Source organism: Balaenoptera acutorostrata, chromosome 6 (assembly GCF_949987535.1).
Source record: "Balaenoptera acutorostrata chromosome 6, mBalAcu1.1, whole genome shotgun sequence".
Classification (NCBI taxonomy): domain Eukaryota; kingdom Metazoa; phylum Chordata; class Mammalia; order Artiodactyla; family Balaenopteridae; genus Balaenoptera; species Balaenoptera acutorostrata.
In genome coordinates, this window is record NC_080069.1 from 74,734,899 (window position 1) to 74,740,929 (window position 6,031).

At 44.8% G+C, this 6,031-nt stretch overlaps 1 long non-coding RNA gene across 3 annotated transcripts in view; it reads right to left on the minus strand.

Annotated features, from left to right (window-relative positions):
* LOC130708437 (uncharacterized) overlaps positions 1–6,031 on the minus strand; it is a 147,530-nt gene that overhangs the window by 79,617 nt on the left and 61,882 nt on the right. The gene's annotated exons all lie outside the window — the stretch shown is intronic.

A 6,031-nucleotide genomic window follows, 5' to 3' on the forward strand; every position in this document is an offset into this window, starting at 1 on the left:
TTTACCTGGCACTACATCCAGCAGGCGGATACAACGGTGAACAGGACAGACACGGAGCTGCTACTCTAGTGTGGGAGACATCCAGTGAGCAAGCAAGACACAGACAACATACTTGCCAGTTAGGATACGTGCTACAAACGAAATCAATGGAGGGAGGTGACGGAGAGAGACAGGAGTAGAGGGAAAGGTCTCCGTTAGGTACACTGTTCAGAGCAGGGCTCCTTAAGGAGGGAACATGCAGACTGAGTCCTGAAAGATGAGAAGGGTCCCCCTGGGATGAGCTGGAGAAAGAGCGTCCAGCAAGAAGAGCAAGTGCAAAGGCCTGAGGGACAGAAGGGCGTGGCAAGTGGAAGCACTAGAAAGCGGAGCAGATGGGATGGTGAGGAGGGGGTCCAGGATGAGTTCCAGGGGTAAGCAGAGGTCGGATCTTTTTCCCCAGGAAAACGTCGAGATGCTGTCCTTCTCCATACACTCTCTTAGAATGTTTCTGGAGCTTGTTCTCCCTCCAAACAAGGAAGTAACCCCAGAAAAGGGAAGGCATGGAATTCAGATGGGGAGTTCCAGGATGGAATTGTGCCCTGAGCCTAAAGAATATCATTCCAGGTTGGAGCAGGAGGGAGGAGCCTCCCAAGAGAGGGGTTTGTGCAGGACAGGACATTCCAGGGATTTCACACAATCCTGGGGAAGCTGAGGAATGTAAGAATACAGTCAAGGCAGACAACACAAGTGGGGGGAAGGCAATTAAAACTCCATGAAAAACACTTAACTGTCCATGAAAGGAAATGTATCAAATATAAATACTGGTTGTGCCATGGATAATATTTGCATAGTAATAATTTATTTATTCAACAAATACTGAATATTTATTGAGGACCTTCTATATGCCAGGCCCTTATCTGGCTCTGGGGACACATCAGGGAACAAAAACAGACAAGCTGCTTCCTCTCATGTAACTTGTATTCTCGTTGGGTAGACTCATGTATTTAAAAAAGAATGAGGGACTTCCCTGGTGGCACAGTGGTTAAGAACCTGCCTGCCAATGCAGGGGACATGGGTTCGATCCCTGGTCCAGGAAGATCCCACATGCCATGCAGCAACTAAGCCCGTGCACCACAACGACTGAGCCTGTGCTCTAGAGCCCGCATGCCGCAACTACTGAGCCCATGCGCTGCAACTACTGAGCCCATGCACTGCAACTACTGAAGCCCACGCGCTCTAGGGCCCGCATGCTGCAACTACTGAGCCTGCATGCTGCAACTACTGAAGCCTGTGCGCCCAGAGCCTGTACTCCACAACAAGAGAAGCCACCACAATGAGAAGCCTGCACACCACAACGAAGAGTAACAACTGCCCCCCGCTCACCGCAACTAGAGAAAGCCTGTGCACAGCAACGAAGACCCAACGCAGCCAATAAATAAGTAAAAAATATTTAAAAATTAAAAAGAATGAGATTGGTTTTGCCTTGCATCCTTGTTCAACAGACCAAATATATACACCTACTGCATTGTGTGGAAGAATGTTCACTACACGTTTATCGTAGTAAACATATTCCAAGGGGTGATTTCTTGCTCTCTTTGAGGACGTTTTTTCAAATCTCCTAACTTTTTATAAAACATAGATCATTTGTGCAAAACACTAAATCATTGCTTTGGGAAAAAAAGAATGCCTTAAGAAAGGCATTCTTACACTGCCTTCCGTGTGAAGAAACAGCTGGCTGGGGTGGGAGGTGAAAGACCAGGTATGGGGCCATTGCAGTTATCCAAGCAAGAGAATGGTTTTAAACAGGGACCAAAAAAAAAACTGGGCAGATTTGGTATACATTTTGGAGGTAGAATTGACAGAACTCATTGAGGGGTTGAGTGTGGGGAGTGAGGGAAAGGAAGGTGGAGGTGGGAGGGTGACAACCCAGGTTACTGCCAAGAACCATTCAGTGTCTGAAGATAATATTTATTGAGACGGTATAGACTGGAGAACTTTCAGATTCGGGGTAAGACTATTTATTTATTTATTTACTTATTTATTTTCAGGGGTAAGATTTTTAAAATCCATTCACTGGGTCTTAAAAGTTTTGAGACTCCAAGTAAAATACAAATAAACATCTCGAAGATGACATTACTCTGTAAATCTCTACTGGCCAGTATCAGTTAATTCCATACTATTCCTTGGCAGTGAGACCCAAGACAAGAAAGGCATTCCTAGAGGAATAAAAGGCCAACAAAGAAGAACATCATTCACTTTTTCTTTCATTCATTCACTCACCAACAGAGTGTCTTATTTAGCTAAATAAGGAAACACTAGCTAAATAAGGAAAGTCACAATGACATCACAGCCTGTGGAAACACAGAGGAGGGTGCCTAAGACACACTTGTGAGAACAGAGAGATTGGTTTCAGAAAAGACTGTGGAAAGGGTCACATCTGACATCTAAGTTGAATCCTAGAGGAAGAGAAGGAGATAGCCACATGTTCTAGTTATCATAACTGTTGAACAAATTACCCCCAAACATACTGGCTTAAACCCATGCCCATATCTTTCATGCTCACAGATGCTGCGGGTCTGGAATTCAGACAAGGCACAATGGGGATACCTTGTTTCTGTTCCATGGTGTCTGGGGCCTTGGCTGGAAGGCTCTAAGGCTGGGGCTGGCATCATCTGAAGGCTGGTTCGCTCACTTGTCTAGTGGTTGATGCTGGCTGTTGACTGGGGGCCTCAGTTCCTCTCTATGTGGTCTCTACTTGAGCTAGTTTGGATTTCCTCAAAATATGATGGCTGGTCCCCTGAGCAAGAATTCCAAAACGAGGAATTTAGGAGAAACCTATATCCTTTTTATGACCTAATCTTGGAAGTCACACAGCATCACTTCTGAGGAGCGTCAAAGACTTTGGAGTCCATGTGAGATGAAATAAATATTTGTGTGGCCCTCTTTGAGAAATCCAATCTTCCACACTAGGCAAAGAGATGGAAAACTAAGGAACAACAAGAGGGATGACCCAGAAGGGAAAGAAAGCATTGCTGGTTCTGGGAATTGTGAGTAGTATGCAAAGGCAAAGATGTCTAGCTGCCTCCTAATATCCATTCATCCCACCCCCCCGAATTTTTTCTGGTAGTTCCCTGACCAGGAATCAAACCCACATTCCCTGCATTGGGAGCGCAGAGTCTTAACCACTGAACCATCAGGGAAGTCCCATCCCCTTTTTTTAAATTTATTTTTTAATTGAAGTATAGATGATTTACAATGCTGTGTTAATTTCTGCTGTACAACAAAGTGACTCAGTTATACACATATACACATTCTTTTTTATATTCTCTTCCATTATGGTTTATCACAGGATATTGAATATAGTTCCCTGTGCTATACAGTAGGACCTTGTTGTCCATCTGTTCTATATGTAATAGTTTGCATCTGATAACCCCAAACTCCCAGTCCATCCCTCCCCCATTCTCCCCTTTTTTTAGTAACAGGATTTCCAAATTTTAGTTGGACACATTGGCTGCTCAGCTAAATGACTCCATTTCCTGGCCTCCCTTGCAGCTAGGTAAGGTCACATGATTCACTTCTAGCCTATGAGATGCAAGTGAAAGTATTAGGTGAAAATTCCAGAATGTGTCATTTGAAGGGAGAGGATGCCTTTCCCTCCACCCTGCTGCCTAGAATACACGTGTGATGGCTGATATACTGGCAACTATTCTGGACTGTGAGGACAAGGGCCACACCCCAGATAATAGACTGGAGAGCTGGAAGGATTCCTAATAACTTTGTTGAGCTGCCCAAGAAACCTGGAAGCCAGTTTCTCAACATCTTTGGACGTGAAAGAGAAATAAACTTCTAAATTGTTTAAAACATTATTTTCTTGTTCTCTGATATACTCAGCAAAATCTAATCCTAATTGGTATACTCAGATTACCCGGAGAGTAGGGTACACAAAAGGGAGTGGAAAGAGCACTTATCTTGATGGTGGTGAAAGGGAACTAACAGGAGTGCTATGGTTAGATTAACATTTTAGATTTAGACTTTTAGATTTAGAAAGATAACCTCGTGACACCAGCTTAATTCACAATTTTGCCCAAGATGTACCCTACTGCAGTGGTTCTCAAACCTCAAGGTGCTTCAGATTTCCCTGGAGGGCTTATTAAATCACAGATTGCTGGGCCCTACTCCTAGAGTTTCTGATCAGTAGGTCTGAATAGGACTTGAGAATTTGCCTTTCTAACAAGTTCTCAGGTGCTGCCAAAGCTGCTGGTCCGCACATTTTGCAAATCACTGTCCTAGAATACATCTCATCAAAGTACCCTAAGGGCCAACAATGTGAGTTCCAGGGAAATTCTCCCCCGCCCTCAACCAGACAGACATTGGGGTTGCCACATGCCACCTCCTAGCACCTGCCTTTAGGGGGAGGCAACCTAGAGAGCAGGGGAAAGGCACTGGTACCTACAGGGTCCCTCCACATCTTTGCACATCCATGGGGCCCCAGCCTCTTACCAGGTGTGCCCAATTGCCTTTGATCACCTCCCAGAATCTGGAGAAGGACAGATTCTTGGGAGACCTTAATATTCTCTGCTCTGCTACTCCAAGCCTGTTTCCTTGGCTGAAAAGACAGGGCAGTGATACCAACTTTGCAGGCAGTTGGAGCAGGTACTGGGGCCCTTTCTATGCCAGAACATGCTAAGCATGCTGGTTAATAATAATTCAACTCTCTAAGTATATAATGATGTTCTGAGTGTGTGAGGAAGGTCCTCACTGTTAGTGCCACGGGTCTGGGGCCGAGGCCAACAACCAACACACTTGTCTTTGCCTCCAGTGGATTCTACCAGTGTGGCTTTAGTGAGTGCTTCTCAGACTTGGCACCATTGACGTTTTGGACTAGATAATTCTGTGTTGTGGGTGTCCTTCCTGTTCATAGCAGGACGTCTAACAGCATCCCTGGGCTCTACCTACTAGATGCCAGTAGTGCACACACACCCTACCCCGGCCTAGTTGTGACAATCAAAAGTATCGCCAGGGCTTCCCTGGTGGCTCAGTGGTTAAGAATCCGCCTGCCAATGCAGGGGACACGGGTTCGAGCCCTGGTCCGGGAAGATCCCACATGCCGTGGAGCAACTAAGCCCGTGTGCCACAACTACTGAGCCTGCGCTCTAGAGCCCGCGTGCCACAACTACTGAAGGCCGCACGCCTAGAGCCTGTGCTCCGCAACAAGAGAAGCCACTGCAATGAGAAGCCCGTGCACCGCAACGAAGAGTAGCCCCCTCTCACCGCAACTAGAGAGAACCTGCGCGCAGCAACGAAGACCCAACACAGTCAAATATAAATAAATAAATAAATAAAATTTATATTAAAAAAAAAAAGTATCTCCAGACACTTTACAAGGGGGAAATGGTTTCTCCATGCCTAACATCTACATAACAGGTGCTCAATAAACGGCTGCTTAGAATTACCTGAATGCAGGAAAATGTCTCCCAACCAAAAGAATGCCCTGTCAGAGAGCCAGTCAGATCCCACCTCCTTTACCCTATTTTTCAAGGCCCTGTACAAATGCCACTTCCTCCACGAAGACTTCCCTGACTGCCCCCACCCCTAGTTGTATATACTCTCCCATGCAACACTGACACCCATTTAACACTTATCTTTGTCCTAAGTATTTATATGTGTGTCTTATCTACTCTACTCACAAAGTACCAAGGTGGCTTTGGTAGAATTTTAACACTTTCTATCTCTTCTCACTATCTTACCCATAAAGATGATATTCTCTAGTACACATATTTGACATTTTCTAAAGCATATATAAAATACGAAAGAACTTTCAGTTTGTATTCCTTTGCACTACACTACCTAAGTAAAATTTTATTTTAAAATGTATTAACAACTTAGTATTTACTGTGGACTTAACAGGATCCAGGGCCTGTCCAAGAAAACTTCACATAGATTAACTCATTTTATCCTTATAACAACCCTGTGAAGTAGAAACTTGTATACCCCATTTTACAGATGAGGCACAGAGAGGTTAATTAACTTGCCCACTGGCCACACAGGTAGG